The sequence below is a fragment of the Lepus europaeus genome, chromosome 11 (genome assembly GCF_033115175.1).
Source record: "Lepus europaeus isolate LE1 chromosome 11, mLepTim1.pri, whole genome shotgun sequence".
NCBI classification, from domain to species: Eukaryota; Metazoa; Chordata; class Mammalia; order Lagomorpha; family Leporidae; genus Lepus; species Lepus europaeus.
In genome coordinates, this window is record NC_084837.1 from 76,770,676 (window position 1) to 76,798,424 (window position 27,749).

The following is a 27,749-nucleotide window of genomic DNA, read 5'->3' on the forward strand; positions in this document are numbered from 1 at the left end:
ACTCTCATCAGATTAACAATAGAAAGCAAGGAACACCCACTTCCTCAACAGTACTCTGTGGTAATAAATGCCTGGTGAGAGAAAGTCAATGATCTTCTTCCTTATTTAAAAAATGTAATGCACATTTCAATTGTTTCCAGTGAATAAGATAGTATAGTTTCAGTTAAGAGCAAATATGCTCCTTTCTTCTCCCTCCCCCTACCATTGCCCAAATTCTCCAAAAAGCTTCATATTTAAGTCAATCATAAACTCTAAGATCTGCTTTCTTTGGACAGAGCCATTCCAAAACTACTCTGGATAAACCAGCCATTTTTTTTCAAAGTCAAATGTTCACTTTATCACACATATTTAGTACAAAGAGTGAAAGAAAGGAGAGGAAAAAATTAAGTGAATAGCTACCATGTACTATGAACAGTACTAGACATTTTATTCTATCTACTCATCAACCTTTATGAAAATGTACTGTCTTGAAAGCGGGGTTCAGCCCCCGAAAGCGGCTGCGTTTCCCCCAGGTTTCAGCATTTCCGAGATTAAGGACAAACAGCGGCGACACTTAATGTTCACGCGGTGGAAGCAGCAGCAGCGAAAGGAAAAGTTGGCAGCTAAGAAAAAACTTAAAAAACAGAGAGAGGCTCTTGGTGATAAGGCTCCACCCAAGCCTGTACCCAAGACCATTGACAACTAGCACATGTATGATGAAACCATAGGAGACCCTAATGATAAAGAGGTTGCTTATGATGAAGCTACAGATGAATTTGCTTCTTACTTCAACAGACAAACTTCTCCCAAGATTCTCATCAGATAGACCTCAGGGGAGAACAGTAAAATTTTGTGAACAGCTCTCCACAGTTACACCAAACTCACATGTTTATTACAGAAGAGGACTGGCTCTGAAAAAAATTATTCCACAGTGCATTTCAAGAGATTTCACAGATCTGATTGTTATTAATGAAGATCGTAAAACACCAAATGGACTGATTTTGAGTCACTTGCCAAATGGTCCAACTGCTCATTTTAAAATGAGCAGTGTTCGTCTTCGTAAAGAAATTAAGAGGCAAGGACCCCACACAACACAGACCTGAAATAATTCTGAATAATTTAACAACACGGCTAGGTCATTCTGTTGGTCGTATGTTTGCTTCTCTCTTTCCCCATAATCCTCAGTTTATTGGAAGGCAAGTTGCTACATTCCACAATCAGCAGGATTACATCTTCTTCAGATTTCACAGATACATATTCAAGAGTGAAAAGAAAGCAGGAATTCAGGAACTTGGACCACGTTTTACCTTAAAGGAACCTTTGATTCTAAATATGGAGAATATGAATGGGTCCATAAGCCCTGGGAAATGGACACAAGTAGAATAAAATTTCATTTGTAAAGTACTGAGGGGATAACCTGGATTTTGCTGAACAGGCCTATCTTGAACTTGGTACATTATTTCTGAATGGAATACCTTTTTCCAAATGGCATTTACTGATTTCAAAAACTCCCTTTCATGTCTGGACAAAAATGACCAAGTACCCTGGACTGCCATTGTTTATGTAGTAAATATAAGTCATTTTGGTGACAAAAAAAGAAAAAAGAAAAAGAAAATGTACTATCTTGACCAGTGCAGCGGCTCACTTGGTTAATCCTCTGCCAGCGGCGCCAGCATCCCATATGGGCACCGGGTTCTAGTCCTGGCTGCTCCTCTTCCAGTTCAGTTCTCTGTTGTGACCCAGGAAGGCAGTGAAGAATGGCCCAAGTGCGTGGGCACCTGCACCCGCATGGGAGACCAGGAGGAAGCACCTGGGTCCTGGCTTCGGATCGGCGCAATGCACTGGCTGTAGCAGCCATCTGGCTGTAGCGGCCATTTGGGGGGGTGAACCAACATAAGGAAGACCTCTCTCTTTCTCACTGTCTAACTCTGTCTGTCAAGAAGAAGAAGAAGAAAGAGGAAGAAGAAAGAAGAAAGAAGAAAGAAGAAAGAAGAAGAAGAAGAAGAAGAAGAAGAAGAAGAAGAAGAAGAAGAAGAAGAAAAAGTACTGTCTTTACAAGACTTATGTCTAAAACAGATTGATATATTCTGAACTTGAGAACAAGTAGGCTGGGGTTCAAAATCCGATTCTTTGCATGACCTCGCCCAAGTTCTTTAAGGCTTATTCTTTCAGTTGTAAAATGAAACTGAGGACATTCCTAACCTACTGGGCTATTTTAAGGACTCAGTGAGGTAACAGAGAGCACTCTGAGCACATTAGTTTCTTGGTGTTAGATACACAATCATCAGAATTTATCATCAAAAATTCTACGATTAGGGGCCAGCGCTGTGGCACAGTGGGTTAATGTCCTGGCCTGAAGTGTCAGCATCCCATATGGGCGCGGTTCTAGACCCAGCTGCTCCACTTCCAATCCAGCTCTCTGCTTTGGCCTGGGAAAGCAGTAGAAGATGGCCCAAGTCCTTGGACCCCTGCACACACGTGGGAGACTCAGAAGAAGCTCCTGGCTCCTGGCTTCGTTTTGATGCAGCTCCAGCCATTGTGGCCAACTGGGGAGTAAACCATCAGATAGAAGACCTCTCTCTCTGCCTCGCCTCTCTGTGTAACTCTGACTTTCAAATAAATACATCTTTAAAAAAAATTGTACTGTTAGGGATCATGGGTTAACCTACCATCTACAATGCTGGCATCCCATATGGGAGCCATTTGGAGTTGCAGCTGTTCCATTTCTGATCCGGCTCCCTGCTAATGCATCTGGAAAAGCAATGGAACATGATCCACATCCTTGGGCCTCTGCACTCATGTGGGAGACTGGGAAGAAGCTACTGACTCCTATTTCAGACTGGCCAAGTCCTGGCCATTGCTGCCATTTGGGAAGTGAACCAGCACTGTCTCTTTCTCTCTGTAACTCTGCCTTTTAAATAAATAAAATAAATTTTTTAAAAAAATTTTCAGTTGGATTGCAAACATTGAGAAGATGATTTTTTTAAAAGTCTACTATTAATAGACCCTCAAGTTCCTTATTGGCAAGGTATGCAATTTTTAAGATATTCATTTTTTAAACATTTTTAACATATTTCTTTTTAAAAATTTATTTATTTGAAAGAGTGGCAAAGAGAGAGGGAGAAGATCAAAAGAGATCTTCCACCTGCTGGTTTACTCCCCAAATGCCTGCAACAGCTGGGACTGGGCTAGACCAAAGCCAAGCGCCCAAACCATCAGCTGGGAGATGTCTCCATACTGGTGGCAGGAACCACCATGCCAGGTACATTAGCAGGAAGCTAGATCAGAAGCAGAGTAGCCTTGACTAGAACTAGCACTCTGATATAGGGACACCAATGTCCCAGGCAGTGGCAACATCCACCCCAAACCATGTTGCTACACCACAACACCTGCTCCAACGTATTCTTAATGTAGCCAATATCTGAACCTTCAGAAACTTTACACAACTTCAATTCAGTTATAATCACTTTAGGGCGGGGGGGGGGGGGGGGTCTCTCCATCACAAAAGCTACCTTGGCATTTCATCTAACAAGAGTTTGTTTGTTTAAATTTGTGTGGGTTTTGGCAATTTCAGAGCTGTAAAGGCTACCAAATGCTCTAATTTTTAGAATAGCAAAGTGAGGGGGCTGGCTCTGCGGCATACCAGGTAAGGCCTGCAGTGCCGGCATCCCATATGGGCGCTGGTTCAAGTCCCACCTGCTCCAATGCTAATCCAGCTCTCTGCTATGGCCTGGGAAAGCAGTAGAAGATGGCCCAAGCCTTTGGGTCCCTACACCCGCTTGAGAGACCTGAAAGAAGCTCCTGGCTCCTGATCTGCACAGCTCCAACTGTTGCTGCCATTTGGGGATTGAGATGGAAGACTTCTCCCCCTCTCTCTCTCTGTAACTCTGCCTTTCAAATAAATAAATAAAAGTCTTTTTTTTTTTTACAAATTTATTTATTTTACTTGAAAGGCATAGTTACACACAGAGAAAGGGAGAAGCAGAAAGAGAGAGAGAGAGAGAGAGACAGAGAGAGGTCTTCCACCTTGTGGTTCACTCCCCAGATAGTCACAACGGCTGGAGTTGCTGCAGTCTGAAGCCAGGAACTTCTTCTAGGTCTCCCATGTGAGTGCAGGGGCCCAAGGACTTGGGCCATCTTGTACTGCTTTCCCAGGCCATAGCAGAGAGCTGGATGGGAAGTGGAACAGCTGGGTCTCGAACCGGCGCCCATATGGGATGCCGGCACTGCAGGCGACGGCTTTAGCAGCTATGCCACAGCGCTGGCCCCAATAAATAAAAATCTTAAAAAAAAAAAAAAAAAGAGGAGGAGGAGAAAGGGAGGAGGGAAGAGGAGGAGGGGGAGATGGAGGAGGAGAGGAGAGGGGAGGGGAGGGGGAGAGGGAGGGAGAGGAATGAGGCCCAGACAAAGCAAGGGAATGATCTTAAATCAACTAGTTAGGGGGCTGAGGCAGATTCCAAGTCTCCTAGGTTCCAAAAGTAGGTTAGAAATATCCACTTAGTACATTTCTGTTCTTCAGTATTCCTTCCTTCAGAGCTAGAAACCTCAGTCACAGCTGCTTTGACTCAGGAGTCAAGGCTGTCTTCACTGCCAGTAGCTACAGTCATAAACTGCTTTACGACTACCACTGGGGTGAGGGATCTGCACATCTGCCCTTGCAGCCCATCTTTCCAAAAGCACTTTGTTCTGATGGGTTCTCCCATGGAAGTAGGTCGTAAGTTACGGGCTTGTCTGCTTCCTGTTGGTCACAGCAACTCCAAGAGAAAATATCTCAATATTGGTACCATCTCCCATAAATCCTCTTTTTTTTTTTTAACTTTTATTTAATGAATATAAATTTCCAGTGTACAGCTTATGGATTACAACGGCTTCCCCCTCCCATAACTTCCCTCCCACCCGCAACCCTCCCCTCTCCCGCTCCCTCTCCCCTTCCATTCACATCAAGATTCATTTTCAATCCTCTTTATATACAGAAGCTCAATTTAGTATAAAGATTTCAACAGTTTGCACCCACATAGAAACACAAGGTGAAATATACTGTTTGAGTACTAGTTATAGCATTAAATCAAAATGTACAGTACATTAAGGACAGAGATCCCACATGAGGAGCAAGTGCACAGTGGCTCCTGTTGTTGACCCAACAAATTGACACTCTAGTTTATGGCGCCAGTAACCACCCTAGGCTGTCGTCATGAGTTGCCAAGGCTATGGAAGCCTTCCAAGTTCGCCAACTCTGATCATATTTAGACAAGGTCATAAAAGACAGAGTGAGGATAGTAACCAATGATCCTAAGAGTGGCATTTACCAGGTTTGAACAATTATAGAGCATTAAGTGGGGAAGAGGATCATCAGTACACACAGGTTGGGAGTAGAGCCATTGGTGGTAGAGTAGAGGTTATGATTACAAAGGAATGAGGCCCAAGTACGCTAGACAGGGTCTAGAACAAAGGACAGAGTCATTATTAGAGGAGCTAAGAAAGGTGCTGTCTAAGCTACAATTAAGTTTTCTGATTGAGAGGCAAATAGAACCTGATAGAAGGGGCTTGATAATAATCTGGTGGGCTTTAGGCCTTGTAAGTTAAGAGGCCCAGACCTATCTATCTCTTCACATGGGGTATATCCTAAGGGAGGTGTGAACCTCCTAGGGGAAGGCACTCTGTTGACTTTCATTACTTGGCTGGCCTGGGAGGAGAGCTGGCCAGGTAAAGGCAGGTGGCATCATCTCTAACAAGAAATTTACAGTTCTGCCTGCAATGTTGCTGACCCTACTTGACCATACCCTCAGCTGCAGTGGTCACTTTGGAAGTTGGGCTGAGTGAAGGGCTTTTCAGCTTAGAGCCAATAAGATCTGGCTCTGACCTGGGCATCCTTCGACTCCAGGGCAGGTCCATTTCCAGTGATCCAACTCTTGGCAGAGCTGCCGGGGCTCTTCACAAGCTGACTTCTGCTGAAGCCCAGGCTTACCCCATTGAAAGCCACTGCAGTGGACTGGCCTGTTGGGTCTCCTTGAGGGCAGATCACTGTACAGATCAGCCATTAATAGGCCTGCCACCCATTGCTTCTGATGCCTAGCTTTCTTTTCCTCCTGGTTTGTGTTAAAGCAGACCAGAGGATGCAAGTCAAGGGAGTGCCCGTGTCCCATCTCTAATCTTCAGTGGCCTGAACTACAAGTCTATAGTCACAGGCATGTTCTGTAGTAGTTTTTCTAAGGTAGACAATGCCCATGAGGAAAATTATATTCTCACTTTAAAACTTTCTTTCCCTTTGGTCTGAAAGGGAGGTTTTTTTCTACTTACTGTATACTTCGCTGATGGCGAAGTGAATCTAGCTATGAGATTATTAGTTAAGTTCTTATTTTGGCTATGCTATTACAGAAAAATGTTAGCCATCTCTTTTATAAGGTCTAAAGATTAAATTGTGCGTCCTACAGATTCCTTCATAATAGAATTAGTTTCCTACCTTGAGGAGAATAGAGAAATGAAAGAACAAGTTGGGCTTAGAATAGAGAAATGAGGGAGCAAGTCCTAGATCGCTTGCTGACAATAGCAATATTACATGAATACTTAGCAAACAGTTTCAACCATTAGATAACAATTTAAGAAAACATTTACCAGAAGGTCCAATGCCTTCTATAAGTTTTAAGAATCATGTATTTGGAAACACCTCTTAAATATCTAACATGGTGTAGTTTGTTTAGCCAGTAAACTTAAGCACAACCATCTAAAATGTTTTTAGTTTCTTTCTACCAACAAGTTTAAGACATATGATACACAGATTCAGGTCACACAAATTAAAATGAATCTTTGATTGATTTTAGCAGCTTAAATTTATGGACAATCATATCTATAAGCCATTTAATATAAAACTCTTAATAAAATTTCCCCATGTGGACATACAATATGTACACACATATAACATAGCATAATAGACCAATATAGCAATTTTAATAATAGCTTTTAAAATCTTTAACTCTTTTTGTCGATTGCCAATTGATTTGAATTGCTTTTTGTTTTTAGTAACCTCAGTTAACCATACTTTCTCTCAGTTGGTACTGTTAATACATTATTGGCTTCATCTGTTTACAGAGCCATCTCAAAGTACTGTAAATCCTCTTTCTTTATGTTGTTCTTTTGTGTGTGTGCGCTTTTAAAATGGAAAAAAGGCAGAAAATTGTGATTTCTTTTCCCCTGTAAACTTGATTTAAGAAGAAAATACTAAGGGGCTGATCTAGATCTCCCCTGATACCAATTCTTGTTTTCTGTAAAGACAGTGCTTCTGGTACTCTCGTTCACCCCTTCAACAAATCTGTTCACAATGCCTGTTAGATGCTTGGTGCCAGCATACTGTGGGGAGCCTGTGCAGTCACACCTGGCATGGAAAATGCATTTTCTTCCTCCTTCCCAACCTGAGACTGTACACTGCTAACTGTATCCCAATCTAAGCTCCCCTAATGACTAATCTGCCTTTGAGTTTTCAAAGAAGTCAATCCTCCTGAATATTTAAAAATTTGTATTTATTTATTTTTATTTGGAAAGCAGAGAGGCAGAGACAAATACAAAGAGTGACTCCATCTGCCAGTTCATCCCTCAAATGCCATTTACAGCCAGGGCTAGGCCAGGCCACAGCCAGGAGGCAAGAGCTCAACCCAGGTCTCCCACAGCGATGGCAGGGACCCAAGTACTTGAGTCATCACCCGCTTCCCAGGATGTTCATTAGGAGGGAGCTGGCAGCAGAAGCAGAGCCAGGACTTGAACCCAAGCACTCCAATCTGGGGTGTGCATTAACCACTGCCCCCAACACCCACCCCTAAGCATTTTAAACTTCTCTCGTGAACACAATGCAACGTGACTGAAACTTATATCCCCATATTTCTTCTTCCCTACAAATATGTACACACATCACATGCTGGACATATGAATGTGCAAATGTGAAAGGAATAAAAACAAGATGCTCAATCCAGAATATGTAAGAAATTTCTCACAAGGGAAACACAAGGCATCTTATAAAGAACTTTTGTACTTGAACATACCCTGAATTTTTTACAATGGTTAATAAAATATTTTGGCATTCCTGTATAGCTTACGGACTTCATACTCTCCAGCTCAATGACTCCTACATATAAAAAGGAACAGGTGAATTTAACAATTATTGGTTTTCAGATAACAGGACAGAACATCAATACTGTCACATGGTCTTTTCATGTTCCTTTACCTGGGGATTCATCAGGAGAAAAGTGCTCATATACCAACTGCTGGCATAGAACTAAGTAGTTTATCAGTGTTTTTATTTTTAGTGTTAAAAAACAATAGGCTTTTTTTTGCTTGCTTTTTATTATTTGTTTATTTATTTTTTGATAGGCAGAGTGGACAGTGAGAGAGACAGAGAGAAAGGTCTTCCTTTGCCGTTGGTTCACCCTCCAATGGCCGCTGCAGCCGGCGCACCGCGCTGATCCAAAGGCAGGAGCCAGGTGCTTCTCCTGGTCTCCCATGCGGGTGCAGGGCCCAAGCACTTGGGCCATCCTCTACTGCACTCCCGGGCCATAGCAGAGAGCCGGCCTGGAAGAGGGGCAACCGGGACAGAATCCAGCGCCCCAACCGGGACTAGAACCCTGTGTGCCGGCGCCGCAGGCAGAGGATTAGCCTAGTGAGCCACGGCGCCGGCCTGATTTTGTTTTAAATGCTTGTTTATTTCCATCTGCCTGAAAGAAAGAGAGAGAGAAAAAAAATAGACAGAGATCTTCCATCTGCTGGTTAATCGGCAAATGCCTGTAATATCCAGGGTTGGGCCAGGCCAAAGCCCCAAACCTGGAACTCCATCCAGGTCTCCCACATGGCCAGCAGAGGACCAAACACTTATGTCATTTTCTGCTTCTCCCAGGATGCATCAGCAAGTAGGTGGACGGGAAGCACAGGAGCTGGGACTCAAAACTGTCATTCTGATAGAGGATCAAGGCGTCCCAGGCAGGACCTTAACCCAGTGTACCACAAAACCCACCCCTTCCTTTTCATGGCACCGATGTTGGCCCGCAGCTGACATGCTGGACAGACACAGAACAGTGACAGCTAACAAGAGGAAAAGACGTCGCCCAGAGTGAGGTGGGGTAAAAGAAGCATTTTAGAATATGTCAAGACACAACTAGGGGCAGTATGTTCACCCATGAGCCCTTGCTGCAGCTCTCCCAAGCCACTGCAATTCCTAAATCCAGAAGCCAACCACAGCTACTTTCACTACAAAACCAGAGTGGTTACCAATAACAGCAGGGAACTTCTTTTCCACGAGGTGAGACAGCCTATGCTCCCCTGTGCACAGTTCCTTGTCTCTGCTCACCTCACAGGTCAGGAGCAAAAAAGATGAAATCCTAAACAACAAGTCTGTCTCTCGGGCTGAGAGAAATAACTGGAAACCTAGCAGCTCTGAAATGCAGAAGGAAATTGGAATACATCTCCTCCTTGTCTCCTTACTGAAAGATGAACTGAATTTTATCGGAATTCAAAATGTAAGATTATAATTGTATTATTCACCTGTGAGTCAGAAATGCATTCCTACAAACATAGCACCGTGTAGACCTGTCCTGAACAGTGAGGTTGCATACGTTTATGCCTAAAATCTGACATGAGCTAAATCTGTAAATCATTTAATATAATATTTATTACATCAGGGGCTGGCACTGTGGTATAGCAGGTAAAGCTGCCGCCTGCAGTGCCAGCATCCCATATGGGTGCCAGTTCAAGTCTTGGCTGCTCCACTTTTGATCCAGCTCTCTGCTATGGCCTGGGAAAACAGTGGAAGATGGCCCAAATCCTTGGGCCCCTGCACCCACGTGGGAGATCCAGAAGAAGCTCCTGGCTCCTGGCTTCAGATCAGCGCAGCTTCAGCCACTGCGGCCATCTGGGTAGTGAACCAGCAGATGGAAGACCTCTCTCTCTCTCTCTCTTTGCCTCTCCTTCTCTCTGTGTGTAACTTTGACTTTCAAGTAAAATAAATAAATCTTTGAAAAAACAGCCATAAAAATTAAAAATATATTTATTACATCAATGTACTGGCTACAGAATATTTCATTTTCCCCATTTAAACAAAGTGAAAAAAATCTCTAGCAGAAGGTGATATTCCAACATACCAAGATCTTCAGGGAAAAGAACTAAATTATTTTTAAGTCGTTGAATTAAACATACATCTCCAAATGCTACTAGGACATCCAAACATGTCCCCATTTGTGAGAGCTTCTTTTGGGCATTTGCAAAATTTTTTTATTAGTATGAAAAGGAAAGATCAGAATGAAGACAAAATAAGTCGTCTTGATATAGAAGTCAAGGAGCCAGTACTGTGGTGTAGTAGGATAAACCACCATCTGCAATGCCAGCTTCCCATATGGGCGCAGGTTCAAATCCCGGCTGCTCTACTTCTGATCCACCTCCCTGCTAATGCGTCTGGGAAAGCATCCAAGGATGGTGCCAAGTGCTTGGACCCCTGTGCCCAGATGGGGGACCTGGATCAAACTCCTGGCTCCTAGCTTTGGCCTGGCCCAGTCCTGGCTATTGTAGCCATTTGGGGTGCGAACCAGTGGATGGAAGCTCTCTCTCTCTCTCCCTGTCTCTCGGTACTTCTGACTTTCAAAAAAACAAATCTTTAAAAAAATATATAGAAGTCAATCTACTATTTCTGAGAGTGCCATCACCTCAGTGAGTGACTAGCAGCCCAGTAATCAAACAGAATAAGCTACACTAGGTTAGGAAAGAGCCACACTGGAATGATTCTCGTGGGCAGAACATGCCCTGAATGACCACTGCCAATGGCTCAAATGAGTCACTGACTTCTGCTGTCATTGTTTAATTTATGGGGATCATTGACTCGTTTACTCAAAAGACATTATTTGTTGCACAAGCCCTCTGTTAGGATCAGAATTTGAGTGTTCACAGCACTTTATGGAAAATAAATTCACCAAAACACTCTGTGTAAGAGCACTTAAAGTGTATGACAAGTACTTCTTAAGTTATAGATACAGGGTAACAGGAAAAATGGGACACAATGGAATATGTCGTTTATAAAATATAGGCAATGCAGGGGAAATGGGAGTGGCTGTTTGATTTGCTGAGTGATATTGCAAATAATGTGAAAGCAGCCCCATGATGGACAAAGCCATATTTCACTGCACTGGAATGTCTAACCCCTGACAAACATACCTCTAAGAGACACTATGAAGCTGGACAATCGCCAAGAATTCCATAAAAGCACAAATCTATAAAGTCTACTCCCACTCAGTGGCTGCTTTCTGTGAGCACACAGAAGAAGTGCAACACAGACCTTGGAGCCAAGGTCTCTCAAATGCAAATAATAGGACATCGCCATCTGTATAAAGTGCGTAGTGGGGCAGGTATTTGGTACCGACGTTAAGTCACCACGTGGGACACCCACATCCAATATCAGAGTGCCCAGGTTGGAGTCCTTGATCCACTTCCAAAATAGCTTCCTGCTAATACACTCTTGGAAGCAGCAGGTGATGGCTTAAGTATTTGGTCCCTGACACCCACTTCAGAGATCTGGATTGAGTTCTTGGCTGGCCTAGCCCTGACTGTTGTAGTCATATGGGGAGTGACCCAATGGATGGAAGATCTGCCTTTCTCTCTCTCTCTTCTTAAAAAAATTTTTTTAAAAGACAGCTCCACATGTCAGGTAGAAATGGAGTGAGGGAATCCTACCAAGATCAATGCTCCCAGAACACAGTAGAACTTGCGTGTTGAGGCCCTTAACCAACACAGCACTTTCCTTGCATCCCACCTGCCTACAGCTGTGTGTGTGCCACAACACGTAAGTGTCACTCTGTCAAACACTCCAAAGCAAGAAGCAAAGCCTTCAGTTCATGAAGGAGCCGGGACACTTCTTTCATTCCAAGAAAAACCATGAATTAGAAGCAGCAAGACCTCTCAGGATGACAAACAATAAAAACAGGCTAACATCCCCAAATTAGCAGTAAAGAGGGGGGGAAAGGGTGTTACTTTATCATTAGCTGTTTAAAACATAAGAACACAAATGCTCTCTATATATCCACCGCTAAGAAAAATTGTGTCCAGAATATATACCACCACCATGTCTCTCTAGACCCAAGCACCCACATGTTAAGATGTTTTTTCTGACAAATGATTTTTACAGTGTACGGTAAGCATTCCCCTAACTTACTAAACAGAGAGCAGATGCCACACTTTCACTGTGCTTCGGTGAGTTCTGCTGTCACTGCATACATACAGGACTGGGATCAATGAAGGCTCCCTCCCCACACGTTCAACTTGTGAGGCTACACAGAGCCGTCAGTTACTTAAAAAGCTCCTAGGATGCATCAGATACCCCTATAGCCTCACAACAAAGCTGGCCCAACTTCATTTTTTAAAAGCAGTGAAATACCCTCAGAAAAATCAAACCACTTCCTGATATTTTGACACCACTAAAACCATGATGCTAGGACTCCTCGCCTCTTGCTAGGCGTCAGTGAGCTGCAGACAGCTAGCTCTAGATCTTTCTGGTCCTCTCCACTGATAAATTCACTACCTGTGCCTAACTGTTCCCTAAATATCAGATTCCTTAACAAGTTGAACTAAACAAATTCCCCTTATGGACAAGATCTGATCAGATACACTCACTGCTTTTTAAGTCCTTCCTTGTTCCACCTATTCTTCATGCAAGGTCTTAGACTGTTTGCATTTCTATCAGCAGCTGTTTACAGAATGGGGTGTGAGTTTACTTATGCAAATGGACTGAGGCACAACAAAGTACTAGCAGTCACACTATTTCTAAATCATCCTGTCAGATCACAGCTGACTTTTTTGTTCTTGCTGCTTCTAATTTCTAACTTTATTGCATTATAATCAGTAAATATGGTCTGCCATACATCAAATTGGAGGAAACTTCCTAAGTTTTATAGAGGCTTCACGTGAAAGTAGCTATGTGAAAATGATCTTATCCTGTTTATTGGATGCAAAATGACACATACTGGTTCAAATCAGTTATTTGTGGTTTTCAATCTGATATATCCTTATTGATATATTCTACTTCTTAAAAAAACGTGTTAAAAAGCTGGATCATTGGGGCTGGCGTCAGCATCCTATATGGGTGCAGGTTCTAGTCCTGGCGTTTCACTTCCGATCCAGCTCTCTGCTATGGCCTGGGAAAGCAGTGGAGGATGGCCCAAGTCCTTGGGCCCCTGCACCCGCATGGGAGACCAGGAGAAGCTCCTGGCTCCTGGCTTTAGATCGGCGCAGCTCCGGTCATTGCAGCCAATTGGGGAGTGAACCATTGGATGGAAGACCTCTCTCTGCCTCTCCTCTCTCTGTGTAACTCTGACTTTCAAATAAATAAATAAATCTTTTTTAAAAAGCTGGATCATATTTACTTTTAGACAATATACTAATGGTGTAGGGATTGGGAATTCGGACACAACAATGGTAAGATTTTAAAGAGAATAATCTGAAGCAGCAGAGAAGCAGCAGCTGTGGTCCTTATCCAGAGGCATCAAGTTTGTGGTTTTAACTTGTTTCCTTGGGATGCCTGGCATCTATCCAGGTAGTTAAAGAGCTCTGTAAGCTTTTATTCAAATTTGCTTTTTCCCTCTCTTGTTATTTTTTTTAAACTGGAGTAGAAAAGCATATAGTCAAATATTACACACCCAACTAGGAGACCTCCAAATCGCTCACTATGTTACTTGCCTAAGTTATTGGCTTCTGCCTTTAGTGTACACACTTTATCTCAAATTCTTACGTGTGTAAGTTAATCAAGAAGGACATAATTAGCACTAGCTTTTTCTCTTTCTTCTTAAGCAGAGTGGATTTTCATCTTCACTCCTGAAAGATTACTTCAGAAAGCACACTGAGACACAATGACAGACAAGGCTCAGGCACATGTGTTCAACGCATGTTTGCTTCCTTACTTTTCCAACAGTCAGCTAAGCAATTAGGAATGAACACAGTATGTTGCATCAAAATACTTACTTTTTATAGATTACCGATCACTGTAGAGATAATTTGGTGTCTGAGGAACTTCCTGTCTGACCTCTATAAATAGGCACAGCTTTTCTGAGTTTGGGTTTCTCCTGGACCATAACAGACCAGGGACTTCACAACCAGCTGAACACTCCTACATAGGATCTCAAGAAATCTACATATGTCATTACAGCAAACCTCTCGTTGCCTCAGAAAGCTTCTCGGATCCAGCTGGTTACAAACTTTGTTTAGCAATAAAACTGTGTCTTCAATTAGAATCTTACATGGAACCCCAATATATAATACAGATTAGGGGCTTACATTGTAGTGGAGCTGGTAAAGCTACCACCTGCAATGCCAGCATCCATATGGGCACGGGTTTGTGCCTCAGCTGCTCCACTTCCAACCCAGCTTGCTGCTAATAGCCTGGGAAAAGCAGTGTAAGATAGTCAAAGTGCTTGAGCCCATGACACCCACATGGGAGACTTGGATAAAGCTCTTGGCTTCAACCTGGTCCACCTCTGACTGTTTCAGCAACCTGAGGAATGAACTAGCAGATGTAACACCTCTGTCTCTGTCTCTCTGTCTCTCTGTCTCTCTCTCTCTCTCTCTCTCTCTCTCCCCGTCCCCTGTGTAACTCTGACTTGCAAATAAATAAAGATTTAAAAAAAAAAACAGATTAAAGCAAAACCAATCTAAAGAAAGGAGTAAAGATTAAGATTCCAGCTCTAAGGTCTGTGCACCCAGCAAGGACTTAACAAGGTCTCCACTGTACACAGTTAGAAAGCCACTATCCAGAGCTCCACATTGAACCAGGCTCTGAATCATCTCATTTGCCTTTGACTTTGTACCCAAATGCTTCCTCTCTGCCTGAACACCTTAGATTGACAGCTCATTTCTAAGGCTTGGGAGACTTCTGTTCAGCATGTCTTAAAGATGCCACCTCTCAGATCTTTCCCTTAAGATTCTTCTCATTTGGGAGCGAAACGGAGTGAGAACTCCAAGAGAGGCCGCCAAGAACTTGAGATACAGGAGAGAACTAAAGGAAATAATCTTAGGGACAAGTATCACCAGGTCACTCTTGGAGAAGGAAGAGGTTTGTTTCTAGGGCTGCACAGTCCTAGATAAACCCAGGCTACAGAAACATGTAGAAAAGGAACAAGAAGCAGCACCTACCTTGGGATAGGAAATCAGCAGCATTAAAGAGAGAGTTGAGGGGGGCCAGCATTGTGGCACAGTGGGTTAAAGCCCTGGACTGCAGTGCCGGCATCCCATATGGGCACTGGTTCTAGTCCCGGTTGCTACACTTCTAATCCAGCTCTCTGCTCTGGCCTGGGAAAGCAGCAAAAGATGGCCCAAGTCCTTGGGCCCCTGCACCTATGTGGGGGACCTGGAAGAAGCTCCTGGCTCCTGGCTTTGGATCGGCGCAGCTCTGGCCATTGCTGCCATTTGGGGAGTGACCAGTGGATGGAAGACCTCGCTTTCCTCCCTCTTCCTCCTTCTCCCCCTCTCTCCCTCCTTCTCCCTCCCTCCCTCCCTCTCCCTCTCTCTATAACTCTTTCAAATTAAATATATATATATATTTTTTAAAAAGAGAGATAGTAGAGGGAATAGGTAGGAGAACGTTTGTAATCAGCTACATTAGCAGTCTCTTCCTGTATCTAAACTGACAATTTGCAGTCAGCAGAAAATAGCACAAGATGAGTCTTGATTGGCTCAAGAATCTATGCTTGGCAGGGCTGGTATTGTGCTGCAATGGGTTGAGCCACTGCTTGCTATACCAACATCCCATATCGAGGTGCTAGTTGGAGTCTCTGCTGCTCTGCTTCTGATCTAGTTTCCTGCTAATGTGCAGGCTGGAAGGCAGCAGGTGATGGACCAAGTACTTGGGCCCCTGTTACCCACATGGGGGATATGGATAAAGCTCCAGGCGCCTGGATTTGGTTTGACTCAGCCCCAGCTATTGCAGCAATCAGAATCAGAGGGGTGAACTAGTGGATACAGGATATATCTCTGTTTCTCCCCCCACCCCCATCTCTGTCACTTTGCTTTTCAAATAAATAAAATAAATTTTAAAAACAAATCTATTGAATTGAACTGTCAAAAGTCAATATATTCTTTAAAGAACACAATGAAGACTACAGCAAACTTCAAACAAGTGAGAATACATTATTTGTAACTATCAAATGCCATTTTATCTTAAATTATAGCCAGAATAGCATAAATGGGTATAAAAGTTTTCAAAACTAATCAAAGGGCCAGCACAACAGCCTAATAGGCTAAGCCTCCACCTGTGGTGCCACCATCCCATGTGTGCACCAGTTCCTGTCCCTGCTGCTCCTCTTCCAGTCCAGCTCTCTGCTATGGCCTGGGAAAGCAGTGGAAGATGGCCCAAGTGTTTGGGCCCCTGCACCCACATGGGAGACCTGAAAGAAGCTCCTGGCTCCTGGTTTCAGGTCAGCCCAGCCCTGGCGATTGGAGACAGTTGGGGAGTGAACCAGCAGGTGTAAGACCTCTCTCTCTCTCTCTCTCTAACTCTTCCTCTCAAATAAATAAATCTTTAAAAAACTAATCAAGGGGCCAGCGTGGTGGCACACTAAGTTAATCCTCTGCCTGCAGTGCTGGCATCCCATATGGGTGCTGATTCTAGTCCCAGTTGTTCCCCTTCCAGTCCATCTCTCTGCTGTGGCCTGGGAAGGTAATGGAGGATGGCCCAAGTGCTTGGGCCCCTGCACTCACTTGGGAGACCAGGAAGAGGCTCCAGCAGGCCCGGGGTTGGAGTCAAAAGCTGAGCACTCAATCCATGCCTCCCATGATAGCAGAAAACAAATCTTTTTTTTTTTTTTTTTTTTTTTTTTTGACAGGCAGAGTAGACAGTGAGAGAGACAGACAGAGAGAAAGGTCTCCCTTTGCCGTTGGTTCACCCTCCAATGGCCGCCGCACTGTGGCCGGCACACCATGCTGATCCGAAGGCAGGAGCCAGGTGCTTCTCCTGGTCTCCCATGCGGGTGCAGGGCCCAAGCACTTGGGCCATCCTCCACTGCACTCCCTGGCCACAGCAGAGAGCTGGCCTGGAAGAGGGGCAACCGGGACAGAATCCGGCGCCCCGACCGGGACTAGAACCTGGTGCGCCGGCGCCGCAGGCAGAGGATTAGCCTATTGAGCCGTGGCGCCGGCCCCAATCTTTCTTTTTTAAAAGTAAGTAAGTAAATAAAGATGTATTTATCTATTTGAAGGGGGGGGGTCTTCCCTCTGTTTGTTCACTCCCCAAATGACCACAATGGCCAAGATACTGGAGCTCCATCTTGGTCTCCTACATTGGTGACAGGGACCCAAGCACTTGGGTCATCTTCTGCTGCTAGAGTCAGAGCCAATAATTGAATCTAGGTTCTCCAGTGTAGGAAGTGAGTGTGTCACCTACCCCTGCTCTTATTACTGGATTTTTGTGACCCTTTTAGGAATAGGTAAAGTTGGAAACATAGTTAGAATGTCAAAGAACTGGAATTTCTAAAGCATCTCATTGATGCATAGGGAAAATGCACAGAAGTCTGTGAAATGAGGCAGCACCAGATGTGTCGGTCATCACAACATACTTGTGAACACAGGTGACACATGAAATTATTTGTATTTCTCTTTACTTCTGACCACTAGGGATCAGTCCTGATGCATTGATCATGGTGAAGAAAAGGGAAAGGAAGTTTTTATGGAAACATTCCCAAGTGCTTAAATTCCCTTTCTCAAGGCTCTAGCCATTAATAAAATGATCATGAAACAAGCCAAAAATACCTCTACACACTTCACTCTCACCCTGGAAGCTTGTCTCTCTTTTTTTCTTTAAGGTGTATTTGAAGACAGAGTTACAGAGAGAGGTAGAGCCAGAAAGAGAGGTCTTCCATCCGCTGGTTTACTCTGCAAATGACTACAATAGCCAGAGCTGAGCTGATTCAAAACCAAGAGCCAGGAGCTTCTTCCAGGTCTTCCAAGTGGGTACAGGGGCCCAAGCACTTGGGCCAACTTCTACTGCTTTCCCAGGCCACAGCAGAGAACTCTATCAGAAGGGGAGCAGCCAGGATTCAAACCAGCGCCCACGTGGGATGCCAGTGCTGCAGGCCAGGGCTTTATCCCGCTGTGCCCCAAGCTTGTCTTAGAAACCGTATTATATGCTGAGAATTCATTTGTATTCATTTAATCAATTTTCTATCAATATGTATGAATGTTTTACCTGGGTTGACTTAAGCAGATCATACGCCCCTCCAGTATACCCCTTCCCCACCTGGTGAGTGGTTCTCATCCCCCTGATAAAGTTGCCTGTTTCCTGAAAACTATCCTCCTGGGTATTGGTTCTCCATTATCCCTCACCACTGGGCTGACAACAGGCCAGCTGTCACTCAGCCGCTAATTGTGTCGACCCTTCGGCTCTGTCCAGCAACCTCTTCCTTCCTCGGCTTCCTTCTGCTGCCTGATGATTTCATTCAGGAATGACTCAAACACAACTTGGAGCTCCATAGATGGCTACACTTCCTTTGGGAGAGTAAGCTATATTTGTATTCACCTCAACTGCACTTGATAAGAAACTACCATATGTCCACTCCTTGTCTAGCAACCACACACAGGCATTAAAGAGACATCTGATCCAGCCACCCCCTCAAGAAGCTGGTATCAGGATGAGGGAGCACGATGCACCCACTGATGACAAAAGGACAACCAAGGAGCAAACTTCTGGTACTCCGGCAGACCCCAGCACAGGAGACCACCAGTGCAACAGGCCTGGGGTCAGAGACCTGAACCCCGCCACTTACTTCCTAGCTTTGTGCCCTATGGCGCATCAGGTAGCCTCTCACAACCCGATTCCTGAATACTGGAACATTTATCTAGCAATGGCTATTGGCAGGATTAAAGGGTGCATTACATGAACACATTTCATAAACTGTAAATGACTGGAGACATAAAACAGTGGTTTTTCAAGACAAGCAGTCCCTGGGAGCTGAGGAAAAAGGAGGTGGGGCGGGGAGGCAATCTGACCAAGACCTTGCATCAGGAACCAGGAACTCCGATGAGCACATTCAAAGTCAGATAAAACTTGGCAGATGGTGAGGAATAGGAAAGATAGCAGGTTTGCTGCAAGGTCAGGTTATGACTTCAATTTAGCAAGTATTGAAGAGCCCGGCTAGTAACGTCAAAGCATACTAATGTAATAGGGGCCAATGCTGGGATGTAGTGGGCTAAGCCTCTGCCTTCGGCACCAGCATCCCTTATGGGCTCCAGTTTGAGTCCTGGCTGTTCTGCTTCCAATCCAGCTCTCTGCTGGTGGCCCGGGAAAGCAGCAGAAAATGGCCCAAGTGCTTGGTCCCCTGCACCCACACCCACACCCGCACCCACACCCATGTGGGAGACCTAGAAGAAGCTCCTGGCTCTCGGCTTCAGATTGGCTCAGCTCTGGCCACAGTAGCCATTTGGGGAGTGAAATAGCAGATGGAAGACCTCTCTGTCTCTCCCTCTCTCTGTAACTCTACCTCTCAAATAAATCAATCTTTTTAAATTTTATTTTATTTTTTTTTTGACAGGCAGAGTTAGACAGTGAGAGAGAGAGACAGAGAGAAAGGTCTTCCTTTTCCATTGGTTCACCCCCAAATGGCTGCTACGGCCAGTGCACTGCGCCGAATCGAAGCCAGGAGCAAGGTGCTTCCTCCTGGTCTCCCATGGGGTGCAGGGCCCAAGCACTTGGGCCATTCTCCACTGCCTCCCAGGGGCCACAGCAGAGAGCTGGACTGGAAGAGAAGCAACCGGGACGGAATCTGGCACCCCAACCGGGACTAGAACCTGGTGTGCCGGCGCCGCAGACGGAGGATTAGCTTAGTGAGCCGCAGCGCCAGCCAAATCAATCTTTTAAAAAATGTGAATAATATATAATGCTCCCCTCAAAGTGTATAGTAATATACAGATAAGACATGGGGCCGGCACTGTGATGCAGTGGGTTGATGCCCTGGCCTGAAGCGCTGGCGTCCCATATGGGTGCTGGTTCTATGGCCCAAATCCTTGGGCCCCTGTGTCCACGTGGGAGACCTGTAGGGAGCTCCTGGCTCCTGGCTTTGGATCGGCGCAGCTCCAGCCATTTGGGGAGTGAATCAGGGGATAGAAGACCTCTCTGTGTGTATATGTATATATATATACATATACACACACACACACACATAAGACAAATACACTAATAATATGAAACTGGCTTTAAATTCAAAGGAACACTCACGACACAGGGTGTCCAGTTCCTCTGCCACTATCTGTGTCTGACCCAGCCCGCCCTAAGCCTTGTTTGCTCAGATATAAAATAAGGTTTGAATTCAATGGTCTCTTCCCAACACAAACACTCTATGTTCTATGATTCTAGTTCAAAGTTCAGGTTCGCCATCAGAAATTTAAATAGGGTTATGGTGATAGCTGTCCCTTGTATCGCCTCTCCCAAGTGAGGGAAGCCACACAGAGGGAAGGGATCTAAGAGACGTTAATTTAAAAATAACAGAACAAATATTGAGTCTTATTATGTCAAAAGGGAAGTGGCAAAGAGAACTGTGAAGAGTGGAGTGCTGGTGGCCAGAAGAGCAAAATGGGGTTATCAACAGGACAAAAGAGAACATCCAAAGTGGAAGAAGAAAGTCAGAGTGGGTATAAGGTATTCACGGAGACCATCAGATTCTTGGACAGGAAAGATGAGGAGGTCGGATTGGAGCAGGACGTTAAGTCAGGGATCCACAAAGCCCCAGAGAAATATTTTTTAAAAAATTCCCATTCCCAAAGCCCACCTATAAGTATTTCTGTCCTTAGAACAAAGGAGGAATGAGTGGCCAACAGAGACTAGCCCAAAAAAAGAAGGCCATGACCGTGCAAACCCCAGAAGAGAGGACACACCGGGCGTTCATGTGAACAAGACCAAGGACCAGAACTGCATGTTCTCAGCCAAACTAAACCTCACAGGACATTCCCTGCTGTTCTGCCCAGACCTCAGCTCCTGGGGTTCCTGTAAGGAACTTCACCTGGCAGCAAGCGAAAGGCATGCACCGGACCTGCCTCTGCCTCTACAGCATTCTCTCCTCTTGGGAGCCTGCATTTGGGCACTTCCTTCCATTCAAAGCATGCACCTTGCCCGTTCTCGTGGGTTACTACGTGCCACCCCTCTAAGTGTGTGCTAATGAAAACCACACACTGCCCAGGAGTACCACTACTCTGCACCAGCCTCCTCTCTCACTCTCCTTGACAGAGTTACTACTGAGGCCAGTACTGTGGCGTAGCAGGTAAAGCCGCCCTCTGCAGCGCTGGCAACCCATATGGGCACCAGTTCAAGTCCCAGCTGCTCCACTTCCAAGCCAGCTCTCTGCCATGGCCTGGGAAAGCAGTAGAAGATGGCCCAAGTCCTTGGGCCCCTGAACCTGCATGGGAGACCTGGAAGAAGCTTCTGGCTCCTGGCTTCAGATCGGCCTACCTGTAGACATTTGGGGAGTGAACCAGCAGATGGAAGACCTCCTTCTCTGCCTCTTTCTCTCTCTATATATAACTCTACCTCTCAAATAAATAAATAAGTCTTTAAAAAAAAAGTTACTACTTTTACCCCAATAATAAAAAAATGAGGAGTCAAAAAATTTTCTAATTACTTAATGTCTGTGGATTTTCCTTTAAAAAAAAAAGACTTATTTTATTTATTTGAAAGGCAGAGTTACAAAGAGGCAAAGACAGAGAGAAAGAGAGGTCTTCCATTCACTGGTACACTCCACAGGTGGCCACTTGGCTGGAGCTATGCCAATCTGATGCCAGGAGCTTCTTCTGGGTCTCCCACGAGGGTGCAGGGACCCAAGGACTTGGGCCATCTTCTACTGCTTTCCCAGGCCATAGCAGAGAGCTGGATGGGAAGTGGAGCAGCGGGGACTCAAACCAGTGCCCATATGGGCTGCCGGCACTGCAGGTGGGCAGCTTTACCCGCTATGCCACAACACCGGCCCCCTGTGGATTTTTTAGAGAATTTGCTTAAGTAAACCACATCTTCTAAGTTTTTGTTCTTATTTAAAAGCATGATGCTATAAACATACTTGTATATGATTTCTGATATACAATTAAGAATTTCTCTAGAAAACTGCTTCCCAACCTTTTTCCTAACCTTTGCATGACTTACTGAGGCAAATGCACCTGCTCAAAGGCAACACCAAGTCTAAAGGCTTCAGTAAGGCCAGGCCCTGCCCAGCCAGCCTCAGGAAAGAAGGATTCAACAGCTCAACATACCTGAGTCAATTCAGTACACACTGGGCCCAGGCAGGGATGCAAAGGGGTAGGGGGTAGGGGTGGGGGGGGAGGGAACTGTACTCTCAGGTGAATGTAAATGAAATTTCTGGGCCATAAGGACATGCATGTTCAGTAACACAAGGTAACACCAAACTGTTGCTCAATATGATTGCTTCATGCTCCCAAGTTCACATACTCAGCTACATTTACTGTCTCTTGTCAGCCTTCTCTAAATGGAGCACTTGTTACTGTTACCTAAATTGTCACTTCTCTGATGCTGAATTAAGTTGAACATCTTTAAGTTGGCTGGCTGTTTACTTTCTTTCTATAGAAATGCATATCCTTGTTCTTGGCCTACTATTCTATTAGGTTGCCATTTTTTTCTGGATGAACAGGAATTCTTCATAGCGTCCAGGTTCTAACCTTTCATCAGTTACATATGTTGCAAATATATTCTTCCTGGGGCAGTGGCTTAGTAGGTTAAGCCTTAGTAGGTTAAGGCCTGCAGCATCGGCATCCTATACAGGTGCTGATGCAAGTCCTGGCTGCTCCACTTGCGATCCAGCTCTCTACTAATGGTCTGGGAAAGCAGTAGAAGATGGTCCAAGTCATGACCAAGTCATGCAAATGTTATGAAAAACGTTGGGAAGCAGTTTCCTAGAGAAACTGTTACTTGTATGTGCGTCAGAAATCGTATACAAGCATGTTTCTAGCACCCTCATGGGAGACCTGGAAGAAGTTCCTGGCTTGTGGCTTCGGATCAGCTCAGCTCCGGGCATTGCAGCCACTGGGGAGTGTCTCTCCCTCTCTCTGTCTGTAATTCTGCCCCTCAAATAAATAAATCTTTAAAATATATTTTTCTTCCTGTTTGTGCTTTGTCTTTTGACATTTTCAAATGGATCTGAAAGTATTCAAATTTATCAAAAAAAATTTTAAAGATTTATTTATTTATTTGAAAGTCAGAGTTACACACAGAGAGAAGGAGAAGCCGAGGAGAGAGAGAAAGAAAGAGAGAGAGAGGTTTTCCATCTGCTGGTTCACTCCCCAGTTGGCCATAATGGCCAGAGCTGTGCCAATTTGAAGACAGCAGCTTCTTCTGGGTCTCCCACATGGGTGCAGAGGCCCAAGGACCTGGGACATCCTCTACTGCTTTCCCAGGCCTTAGCAGAGAGTTGGACGAGAAGTGGAGCAGCCGGCCTCGAATAGGCGCCCACATGGGATGCCAGCACTGCAGGCAGCAGCTTTACCCACTACGCCACAGCACCGGCCCCAAATTTATCAAAATTTTATAAACAGTTCTCTTTATATCACATTGAAAAATCCTTTTCTACCTATAGTGACAAAGATATTCTTCTATATTATCTTCCTAAAGATACTGGCTTTCAAATTTCAACCTTTACTACACTACACTGGGAATGTTTTTAAGGTATCTAGAGGAACCCAATTTCATTATCTTTGCTTTAAGGATACCCAATTATCATAGCACCACTTATTGAATTAAATTATTCTTTCCCCAGTGATTTCCCACGTATGGGCACACTTGTTTCAGGGCTCTCTGTTTCTGTGTCATCGGTCATTTTGACCATCTCTGAACAAATGCCACAATGTCAGGATGTCAACCCTGGAGCCCAACTTTGCATCTGGCAGGATGGGTTCCCTATCTTACTGGGACTTCCCTCACCCTTCACGCTTCCAGCTAAGTTTCTCAAAATCCAGATGAGGATTTTGCCCGGGATTGCATTATTTCAAGTCAGGGGCTGGAGTTGTGACATAGTGAGTTAAGTCACTGCCTGTGATGTCAGCATCCTATATGAGAGCAGGTTCAAGACCCAGCTGCTCAACTTCCAATCCAGCTTCCTGCTAGTGCACCTGGGAAAGCAACAGAAGGTGACCTAAGTGTATGGGCCCTTGCATCTACATGGGAGACCCAAATGAAGCTCCTGGCTCCTGGCTTTGACCTGGTGCAGTCCCAGCTATTGTGGTCAGTTGGGGAGTGAACCTGCAGATGGAAGACTTTGATCTCTGTCTCTCCCTCTCCCTCCCCCACTCCTCTCTCTCTGTATCTCCTCCTATTTTGTAATTCTGCCTTCCAAATAAATAATCGAGAAAAAAAACCTTATAAAAAAATCTACACACCAAATTGAGAAGATCGAAATGTTCATGATAGTGAATCTGTAACCTAGAAGGTAGGATTTAGGCAAATGCAAGCAGAAGATCTCAGTTTACTCCCTTGAACCTGGTTTTTATTCAGAGGGGGAAAGACCACCTCAAGCAAGGAAGGGTTAAATCTCCAAGAAAACAGTCTGAGTCAGATTTTTGAACATGATTATATGAAGATTCATACTTCAAGGAGGGAGGGCCTACCCCTTCACCCTTTTCTACATCCTGACATGTCTGGAACGCTTGCTTTTATAAAAGTCCTAACAAATTAGAGCCAGCACTGTGGCGTAGTAGGCTAGGCCTCCACCTGTGGTGCCAGCATCCCATATGGGCACCAGTTCATGTCCTGACTGCTCTTCTGATCCAGCTCTCTACTGTGGCCTGGGAAGGCAGTGGAAGATGGCCCAGGTCCTTGGTATCCATAAGGAAACACGGATTGAGTTCCGGGCTCCTGGCTTCATCCTGGCCCAGGCTTGGCTATTTGTTATAGGCATTTGGAGAGTGAGATGTGAGATCTCTTTCTGTCCATGACTCTGTCTCTGTCTCTCTCTCCTTCTCTGCCTTTCTTTCTTTCTTTCTTCCTTTTTTTCTTTTCTTTTTTTTTTTTAAGATTTATTTTATTTGCTTCAAAGGCAGAGTGACAGAGAAAGGGAAAGACAGAGAAAGAGATATTCCATCCACTGGTTCACTCTCCAAATGGCCACAACAGCCAGAGTTGGGCCAGGCTGAAGCCAAGAGAGCTGGGAACTCCATCCAGGTGTCCCACATGGATGGCAGGGGCCCAAGACCAGAGTCATTCTCCACTGCTTTCCCAGGCATCTCAGCAGAGAGTTGGGTTGAAAGTGGAGCAGCCAGGACTTGACCTGGCACTTGTATGGGATGACAGCATCACAGCCTGTGGCTTAACCCAGCATTGTGGCACAGCAAGTAAAGCTGCTACCTGTGATGCCAGCATTCCACATGGGCAATGGTTCAAGGCCTGGATGCTCTACTTCTGATCCAGCTCCCTGCTTATGCACCTGGGAAAAACAATGGAGAACGGCCCCAGTGTTTGGGACCCCGCCACACACATAAAGACCTGAAAGAAGCTCGTGGCTCCTGGCTTTTCAGCCTGGCCCAGTTCTGGCCATTGAGGCCATATAAAGAGTGAACCAGCGGATGGAATCTCTCTCTATCTCTGTTTCTGTACTTCTGACTTTCAAATAAATAAATAAATCTTAAAAAAAAAAAAAGAGGGAACTCAGGCATATTCTAAACACTGTTATACTGTATAGGACATAATAAATTAAATACCCCTCATGTCTGAGGGACAACCAGGGAGTTGTGTTTAACTGGCATTTGCAAAACAGGCTAGAGTTCAAAAGAAATGGGAATGAATTTTAGAGCGACCCACATAGTTATATTTCCCAGGGCCTTGGGAGAGACGCATTGGACATTTACAGTGAAGAGAAAATCAAGATGTGAGGACCAGCATGACCAATCCAAGGATGTGGGGAAGCAGAGCTTCCACGCAGAGAGAGTCTACGGCTGGGTGGGTGGCCCCAGCACCCTGGCATGCACTAACGGCAGTCCGGACTGCCTCCTTGTGAAAACAGGAGATCCAATCACTAGCTGCTGGGCGATGAATCTAACAACAGGAAGCCTGTTCACATTGCATCAGCAAAAAGAGGATCCTGATGGTGTATGAAATAAAGGTGACGAGAAAGCCCTTAGAGGGATGATTTATATCCACGTTGGAGCAAAGTGGCCCCTGCCTCCAGAGAGGCAGCAGCTATTCGAGCGCATCGCTCAAGGGGCACCTGTGCCTCATCCATCACCTGCTCTCCATGGCCACCCCAGCCTCTGTCATAGCACCTGTGCTCTGGCAAGACAGCAGGGCCCCCAGTCACCCTGCAGCCACAGCAGCAACACAGAGAAATGCATCTCCTAGCAAAGACCAGGCAAGCACAGAACGTCTCCTGCGATCATCAGCTTCTACTTTTAACGTGCGTTACGTGACTCATCAGCTATCATGCGTGCTGGGCCCCGTGCTCTGGCTCCGAACGAGCCAAGTTCAGATGGAGGATGCAGGGCTGGGGGGAGGGGAAGACCGGCAGGGATCGCAGGCAGCTTTAATCTAAGAAGAGCAAATAGAACGGGGGTGAGGGAAATGGCGGCCGTTTCTTCTCTGAGCACGCAGGTCTGCAGAAGGCAGAAGCTGAGACAGCAGCAGAGAGAGGCAGCGGCTCCGGGACCGCTGACGTGTGCAGGCCCTGGTTGCCATGGTGCCGTCCTGCAGGCCAGCAGTCTGCTCAGTGCGCTCCCTTTCTGCATGGTTTCTGACTTGGGGGCAGCAGCGGCCCCAGGAGAGGAGGAGAACTACCCTGTGGATGGTAATGGCTGCAGTGTCAGTGAGCACCAGGTCCGGAAGGGACATTGTCAGAGGGTTGACAGAGGCAGAGAAGGGGACCGAGATGGGGGTAAACACCTCAGAACTATACTAGATCCACCATGGACGCTCAACACCTGAGATGCCCTCATGGATAACAGTCCTCCCCAGGCACTCTGTTAGACACTCACCACCCAGGAATCGCGATATGTCAGCTTTGAATCCAGGCTCTTTCCCACAAGGACTCCGGACAAAGGGATCCTGGGCTGAGCTCACGGCAAAGAAAAGCGAATGATATATCGGTCTGCACACTGGAGTGAAGTCAGGACCACCCACAGGATGCCTTGGCTTCAACACTAATCAGCCACATGAGTTTAGCACATCTAAGCGTTGACTCCCTCACCTGCAAGATGAAAATGTTGGGCTACAAGTGCTAGGGTCCCTGCACCCACATGGGAGACCTGGATGAAACTTAAGGCTCCCAGCTTCAGCGTGGCCCAACTCGAGCCATTGCAGCCATCTGGGGAGTGAACCAGCAGATAGAAGATCTCTTTGTCTTCCTGTCTCTCTCTCCCTTTGTCTCGGTAACGCTGCCTTTCAAATAAATAAATGTTTTTTTTTTTTTAAAAAAAGGTTGGGCTATATGAGCAATAAAGTCCTTTTACTCTCAATTTATGCCTGGGTACGGTCAGGGCAAGGCAACCCTTTGGGGTGCCTCTCATAGGACAGAAGACTGCCCATCTGATGGTGCCCCCAGAGATACACAACAACCAGGAGAATGGCTACAATTCAACAGAAGCAACTTGTAATGACACATATACACTGAAGTCACAGCCACATATTTGATTGAATCACGGGTTAGTGGGCAGGGCCCATGCCCAATTCATCCTCACACACTCAACATCTGGCACAGTCTGAGCACTCGGCTTACCGAATGTATGTTGCATACCCTTGGAGGCAAATCTTTAAAATGTCAATCTATAAAACTTTCAAGTACATCTGTTATGGG

The 27,749-nt window shown here is 45.3% G+C and overlaps 1 protein-coding gene and 1 pseudogene across 4 annotated transcripts in view; one reads left to right on the top strand and one right to left on the bottom strand.

The window, feature by feature from the left end:
* Positions 1–27,749, bottom strand: part of RAB27A (RAB27A, member RAS oncogene family) — a 101,195-nt gene that overhangs the window by 42,137 nt on the left and 31,309 nt on the right. The gene's annotated exons all lie outside the window — the stretch shown is intronic.
* LOC133770583 (ribosome production factor 1-like) lies at positions 458–1,384 on the top strand (annotated as a pseudogene).